The sequence below is a fragment of the Lucilia cuprina genome, chromosome 6 (genome assembly GCF_022045245.1).
Source record: "Lucilia cuprina isolate Lc7/37 chromosome 6, ASM2204524v1, whole genome shotgun sequence".
Taxonomy (NCBI): domain Eukaryota; kingdom Metazoa; phylum Arthropoda; class Insecta; order Diptera; family Calliphoridae; genus Lucilia; species Lucilia cuprina.
The window spans coordinates 49,537,561-49,546,293 of record NC_060954.1 but is presented as its reverse complement, the minus strand read 5'-3'; the positions used below and the strand labels follow the sequence as shown (position 1 = coordinate 49,546,293).

The following is an 8,733-nucleotide window of genomic DNA, read 5'->3' as shown; positions in this document are numbered from 1 at the left end:
AATAATAATTTGAATCAAATAAAAAAAAATAAAGCTGTAAGTTTAGTGGTTTCTTTTTTATAAACATATATGTATGTTAAGAATTTTTCGATCTCACTCCTTATATAATTATAATAGAATTTATACATATGCAATAAACGTTAGAAATTTATAACAAGTTATTAATAATCTTAACGATAGAGAATAACTATAGTTACTTAAAGCCAATAAAGGAAACATATAAAACTGTAGGTACATTCAAATTCAACATATAAATAAGAATATTACATACGACTGAGCCGATTTTTAAATACTCTTGACATTAGAATACTTTTAAAGGCAGATAAATCATTATTGTTTTAACGTTTTCACGTTATAAAGGTCTTTGAAATTTATTTCATAGTATGCACAAAACTAGAGGTCATCATTAACAGTAGTATTTAGTAAGTCTCTTCCCGTAAGGGTTTCCATTATAAAGAACACATTTCATTTCTGACATTTTGTAACGTTAGTCTATCAATGTTCAAGTTTTATCAAAATTTAAACTTTCGTATGTAGTAGAATAGAAAACTTAAATGTGGGTAAAGAAAATTATAGCGAAGGTTGATTTTTCAAAGTTTACGTCTACGAGACGTAGGAGTTTAAGTCGGAGACATTTTGGAATGGCTCAATTCCTGGAGACAGCAGTTCAATGTTGCCATCAACCTGGTTTACACTGAATAAATTGATAACTAGACTTTAAACTGCAAATTTCTTAAAGCCAGAGAGAATGAAACCTCGATAACCAAGGAAAGCAAGTTTTCGAAAGAAGCCATACCATATAAAACAACATCATGATAGTCTAAGTTTCTTGGTAAATATTCGGCCGGTTCTGTTGATGTTGTAAGATGGAAAACTATACAATAATCTAGTTTGGAAATTTTACATCAATGCCCAGGTTTAAAAATTGAGCTAATTCAACCGGATACATCCATAAATCTATTGGACAAAGTGATGTAGAGCTGGCTGTGCAGTTGAATATGTGAGGAGTATCATGAGGATCTTAACCACGTGCAGGACATTCGGTGTTGTTGTTGTAACAGCTTAAACTATACAATTTTAATCCGGAGGTTCTGTATTTAGGTTCAAGCCAAGAAATTGGGCTACTTCAATAGGGTTAGTTCATAAATCCATTGGGCTAAGTGAAGTAGGGTGGGCTGGACAGTTGAATATGTGGTGGGTATCATGGGGACCCTGTCCACAAGATGGGCATATGTTAAGGGACGGCACGGTCTATGCGGGACCATTAGGCTTTGAGCCTGTTGCTCCATCCCGATCTCAGTGGTGCCAGAACAACTCTTGTTTTCCGCGGCAGGTTCTTCTCTTTTTCTGCTATGGGCGTTGGGCGACCTCCAAGAACGACATTCATGCGGTAACCTGAAACCGCGGTATTGATGGCGTCTCTATAAATGTCGTTCAAACAACTACACAACTGCAGGACATTCGTTGCGGACGCCACTGTCTATACGTGCTTCATACCGATCTAAGTTGTGTCAGTATAACCTTGTTTCCCACAGCCATTTTTCTGCTGTATCTGCTATAAGCAGTAGGCGACCTTTAAGAACGACATTCGTGCGGTATATGGCGCAAAATGTCGTTTAAATCTGCCGTATAAGAGGACGGATATATTGGATCCTGCACATATCATTGTATGTTCTTCTAGTATATACAAAGATCCTTCCTGACATGCCTCCTCGGTGGAGCATCCAACTGTGTGATGTTAAAGTTGTGATGACTCCTCCGATGACATCCTAGGAGGAACTGTTTTGACAATTTGACTGGAAAGACCTTTGTTTCTTCGTGCAGGTGATGTTCTGAGTTGATTTGTAGACAGATCGTTACTATCTTTAGTACAGCATTCTGGCAGCTATGAATATTTCTCCATTGGGTATCATTGCGCAAAGGTGATCACACTAGAAGAAGATAATTAACTACTGAGCGATCTATCGTTTTATTTGTAGCTAACAAGGTTTCTTTATGCATACCCCAAGTTCTTTCGGCCAGCTATCCTATTAATCTTTGCAAGAAAATGCTTCTGGTAGCGAAAAGTCATCCAAACCAGTGGTGTTGAAGTGCCCGCAATGTGATGGCGTCGAGTACACCTCCACTTTGAGTACTTAAGCAAGAGGTAAAGCCTAAGATAATACAGGCTTCCGAACTGACATTATGGTCAATAGTGACTGTGTGAATTCTAATCTGCATCCTTTCTTTCCTCAACGATTCAAAGACAGACGTGGCCCCAATCCAAAACTTTAGGGTAATAACAAGATTGTTGGGTTAACTGTACTTATTTGTCCCGTCTTTTCATATATCCTGGAAAAAATTATTAATAAGAATTAGTCTTAACTTATTTAAAATAATTGTTTTACAAATATCTATCACTTTAAAATGATTGTTATAATTTGGCCCTCGATGTTCAAATTTATGTCGATATATGTACGATATATTTATTACGCGTAATCATAGTAATATGTGTCGAAAGGATCCTTACATATAGAGCATTTGTTTCATATGTTCATGAATTAGTTTTATAATATTTTAAAATTATTATCAATTACTGTCGAAAACTATACGTTTGTTGAGAAATTGAAAATCTTAGTTTCTAAAGCTTAATAATTGTCCTTCACCTCCTCTTCTGTGTTGAGGAAAATTAATCTAATTCTATTATAGCAAAATCCATATCTATTCATATTCGCACACTTCCCTCTTTACGAGAAATTCAAACCGTTTTTTTTTTTTTTTTTTTTGGTGCGAGTGTAAAATTTTTACCATTAAGGTCTACCCACTACAATGAAGTTTAAAGACAATTGGATTATCGTACAATATCTAATGTCGTCACACTTGACACTGTGTAGTAAAAGTTGTAGTTTAGAATAATTTCCAATAAATAAATATTATGACCATATAAAATAAGAAAAAAAAAACCAAACCAACAGAAAACTGTTCAACCGTTCAAGGGTAGGTGAAGAAGGTGCAGGAGGAGGGAAGAAGGTAGGAAAATGGTCGGTGAGCTGGTCGAGAAATACAGTAGTACAAAATGATACAATTGAGAAGCCTTAGATACGTACTTTGTTGTTTTAGCTGGAATATAATAGTACTACAACCTTAGGGCAGAAAGAACGAAGACAGTGATAAACCAAAATCGGCAAACTATGACTAAGAGAAATATAGTTGTATATATTAACAGATTGTTTGGAAATTTTTCAGTTTTGCATTTTATATTGCGGAGGTCTATTTGAAAATTTATTGGAAGAATAGGAATAGTCTAAAGACATTTACTATCGAACACGGGAATAGTTTTACAATAGTCATCAGTCAATATCGTTGTACGGATATGCATAGCGGTGGTCGTGATTTATTTTTATAATTCAAATAAAATAAAGATTAAAAAAAAGAAATTTTAAAAAAGGTGAATTTTGTTAAAAATACACATATAGAACTAAATTATTAATTTTTTATTGATTTAAAAACCAAATAATAATATGGAATTAAATAATTTCTAAAAATTTCAATTTAAATTAAAGTGCAACCAAATATTTTAAAAAAAGTTTAATCTTCATCAACAACTTTTATAAAAAATTCTTAACAACTAGTTGTGTAAAATAAAATTTCTAATTTTATAAAAAAAATTTATTCAAATAATTATAATTTGAAAAATTTTCATGGCAAATTACTTTACATTTTAAAATCTACTTAAATCGTTTGGAATATTTTTAACAAAAATCAATAGTTTGCTTTGGAATAATCTGGACAATTTCTTGGCTTATTTTGAAAATAACACATAACGTTTTATTTTTCATTTTAACTTATATTCGTTAAACAATCAATATTTAAAATTTGCCAAGGAAATAGAAATTCATAATAATTTTTCTAAGATTTTCTTTTTCTACACACAAGTTTTGGTTATTTGCTAAGCTGGTGATTTAGTTAAAAAACTACGTATTTCCTTAATTTAATTATTGAATTATGGTATTAAAAGAGGAATATTTATGACAAAATACGTTTTGTTATTCAAACGTTAAGACTAAGCCATTAACAAATAAATGTTTAAATTTAATTTTAAAGTCTCATGTGTTTGAGAACGGTTTAACGTTAAAGAAATCTCTGTATTTATAATAATTTATCAATGATTTGTAAAACTACATCTATAGGAATATGCTGAAGATGTAATAATTATTTGATTATTGTTTTCATCAAATATTGCAGATTGAATATAACAAATAGCGATAAAGATTATAAAAGTGAAGGCCCTGCGACAAGATATTGATATTCGCCTATAGACTAAACTAAACATATATCTGCGCCATCGATTAGTCTACAAACTTGACTATAGACTAAAATATATACTATTAACTAGAATACATAATATAGACTAGACTATAGTCTATAGATGAGACTTTTAGACTACAGTAGACTGTAGAGTATAGACTAGACTATAAACTAGACTATGGGCTACACAGTAGACTAGACTATAGCCTACAATATAGGCAAGACTACACTATGAACTAGACTATAGACTAGATTAGACTACACAATAGACTGGTCTGTAGACTAGTCTATAGACTATATACTAGACTATAGACTAGAATTTAGACTAGACTATAAACTAGACTGTATAGTAGACTATAGACTACTATAGGCAAGACTATAGTCAATACTATAGACTAGACTAAAGACTACACTATGAACTAGACTATAGACTAGATTAAAGATAAATCAGTAGACTACACTATAGACTAGTCTATAGACTAGAATATAGTCAAGACTATAGACTAGGCTACGTATTTCCTTAATTTAACTATAGACAAGAATAGAGACCAGACTGTAGCCTACGCTATATACTAGACTATAGACTAGACTGTAGACTAGGCTATATACTAGACTATAGGCTGGAATATAGGCTAGACTATAGACTAGTCCATAGACTATATACTAGACTATAGACTAGACTATAGACTAGACTATAGACTGGACTATAGACTAGACTATAGACTAGACTATAGACTAGACTAAAGACTAGACTATAGACTAGACTATAGATATACGAGAGATGCCACTCAAAATATCGTCAATTTATATATATTTATGGAAAATTTGAATAAACTAACAGTTTCCGAGATATACGAAATTTTGAATTGAATTAAGATATGCGAAGTCAAGCTCCATATTGAAAGTCCGCCCTTTATTCTCTAAATGTTCACGTTTTACTCTAAATGTTCAGATGAATGTCAAAATCTTTAGATAGATAGATAGATAGATAGATAGATAGATAGATAGATAGATAGATAGATAGATAGATAGATAGATAGATAGATAGATAGATAAGATTATAAGATAGATAGATAGATAGATAGATAGATAGATAGATAGATAGATAGATAGATAGATAGATAGATAGATAGATAGATAGATAAATAGATAGATAGATAGATTACTTTTAAATGCTAAGATTATAAGCACAAAGAATCTCCCCACCAATTATAAGGTTGGATTTAAAAAATTCACTGATTTATCTTATAATCGCTCCCCCATTCATCATAACATCAAAACTTTTGTATACTATTTAGCGCACAGTTTACAATTTGTTTAATAAAGATAACAATTGCGAGATAATTTTAGATTTGTTATCGTCTAAAAATAAAGAATACCTTCTTTTTTTGCATTTCAGAGAATTAAAGTGCAAATGTACTTTACAAAAAAAGTTTTAGCTTCTTTTAATCAAATAACCGAAAATTTTAATAATATGAACTCCACAGAATCCTTTTAACTAAAATTTTTCCTACATAAAATTGAACATAAAATAATTACTTGATTAAATGCTGTATTATATTCTTATTATATAGTTTGACATCTTTCTATTCTGAAGTTTGAAGCTTACTGCTTCACTATTGCAAAACAATAAAATATTTAAAAGACAATATTTTTGAAAATTATAAAAAAATATACTTCTTTAACCAATCTCTTTTGTTTATACATTTCTTTTTTTTTGTTAATTATATTAATTAAATGTGTGGTTTTTAAACGGTTCAAATTAATATACACAATTTTCACAATGATTTGTTAAAAAATTTACTGATAATAATGTTTACATACTGACTCACTTTAAACCGCAAAATATATGAAATTGTCAGTGTAGTTATAGTATTTAGAATAATTAAAATATGTATTTTTTTTAATTATTATATCAATTTTATACATTTGTATTTATATAATGTTATAGTTTTATGATTAAGTATATTATTAGAAAAATGCATTAATATAACTTCACGGATATGGAAAGCTTTTTGTATAGAAAAGTTTTTTCACTTATGAAAACAGTTTTCAGACAGGAGAGAGTATTAACTTCTGAATGCAGTTTCGTATAGATATGTATATACATATGTGTCTTTGATGAAAACTGTATTCATGGAGATCATTTTCGTTTAGAAAAGTGACTTTACTCTGAAATATAGTTTTTGTTTAGAAAAGTGTCTTTACTTTGGAATATAGTTTTCGTTTAGAAAAGTGTCTTTATTAGTAGGAAAGGTGACTTTATTATGAATACACTTTCATCCGCGCATTCATAAAGATATTAATCGTTTACTTAAGGTTTATTAAGCACATTTTCCAAAAAAAATCTAAAATAAACCATAAATAACTTTGTTAAACATTTATGAATATTGAAAAACACTTTTTGTGTCTTCTATTAAAATCCTTTTCACATTGAAAAGTATTTATACCCTACTTTAGTGGGGAGGGTATATTGGGTTTATGAGATGTTTGTAACGCACAATTATATTGGTCCTATACCCACCTTAAACCAATCGGCTCAGAATCATTTTCTGAGTCGATTTAGCTATGTCCGTCCGTCTGTCCGTCCATGTAAAACTTGTAATCAAACTACAGGTCGCGATTTTAAGGATAATTCAATGAAATGTGGCACATGATATTTTTTTAAGTACCGTAGACTAAGCCTATTGAAAGTAGTTAACATCGGTCCATTATTCCACCTAGGCCCCATACAACTGAACCCGCCAAATAAGCCTATTGAAAATAGTTAACATCGGTCCATTATTCCACCTAGGCTTCTTACAACTAAACCCGCCAAATAGGGTTTTTAAGTTCATAACTATGTTTAATATACTCGTATCTCGACAAAAAGCAGCATAACCAAGTTCTATACTAGCCTTGATGACCCTCATGAACTTTATAATTATTGGACCTCATTTGACCCTAGACCCTATAAAAAGCTCCCATCAAAATTTTACTTAAATATTCACAGTTTTATTAAACAATAAATGGCTTAAGTATATCTGAGGCAAGTTACAATTAACTAAAATGCTTTATTATGAAAACTAACTTCATTTCATCATTCCTTAATTTGACGATAGAAGAATATCGAATTTAAAATTTACTGAAGTAAATTTGTTAATTCAATACGTATTTTTCTTCAATTTATTATTTGATTCACATTTACTTCCCTATACATTAAACAAAAAAACATAAATGTTTAGCCATTGAATGTCACGAGTTTGTTCTCAAAAAAGCTTAAGATTTTTCTCTTTATATAATTTTATTCTAAATCAATATTTAAATATTTATGTACAAGTATTAAAGGTATTTACATTTTTATATACATATGTATGTATATACCTCCTACCTGTTTACGAAAAAACAATGTTTTGTAAACATTTTGTTTTACGGCTTGACAATAAAAACAAAATAGAAAATGTTTTCGATTTTTGTTTTTTTTTTTGAAATGAATACGTTAATTAGATTTCAAATGCAATATTTTAAAGGGACTAGAAGTAGTGGTTATTTATAAAGATTTATATTCAAAAATAAACTCAACAATTCTTTAACTTTTATTACTTTAGTTTTGGGGCATAATAAACTTTATTAATTTGAAATTTTGGAAACAAAAATTTATTTGTACTAAGGAGTGAGATCGAAAAATTCTTAACACACGTTTTTCATTACATTTTTCAACCAAAGTATTATTTGATTTTTTTTTTTTGATCAAGTTACCTTTGAAAAACATGTCAGTTATTATGTGTTATGTCAATTATATTAATTTTTTTGTTAATCTGATTAAAATGAGTGACCAGAAAAAAGTGCGTACTGAAATTATTAAATATTTTCAACTAAACCCAACTTGGTCTTACAAAAAGTTGGCCAAGCATACAAAGGTCTGCCGTCAAACTGTTTCCAATGTTATTAAACAGTACCGGGAGAACTTGTCAGTTGATAGAAAACCTGGTTCAGGTAGAAGGAATGGTCCACATGATGTTTCTAAAGCCAAAAAAATAGAACGCATTTTCAAAAGAGCTCCCAACACATCCGGTAGGAAAGCAGCTCGGTTAGCTCAGTGCTCGGACTATTTGGTACGAAAAGTTAAAGCTAATGCAGGTTTAAAAACATACAAGGCTCAAAAAGTTCCTGACAGGAACGCTGCTAAAAATTTAGAGGCCAAAACAGAGAACGGAAATTGAAGTCAAGTTTTATAAACAAATATTCTTGCTGCATAATGGATGACGAAACGTATGTTCTGGCAGATTTTTTCGCAACTTCCAGGTCAAAAGTTTTATGTTGATGATGCTCGAGGGAATGTTGAAGAAAAGTTTAGGACCCAAAAGCAGACAAAATTTCCCAGAAAGTTCTTGGTATGGCAAGCAATATGCAGTTGCGGCTAAAGAAGCCAATCATTTGTTACAACGGGCTCTATAAATACCGAAA

The 8,733-nt window shown here is 30.5% G+C and overlaps 1 protein-coding gene across 9 annotated transcripts in view; it reads right to left on the bottom strand.

Annotated features, from left to right (window-relative positions):
- Positions 1-8,733, bottom strand: part of LOC111680062 (G protein alpha q subunit) — a 23,617-nt gene that overhangs the window by 11,911 nt on the left and 2,973 nt on the right. The window lies entirely within an intron of this gene.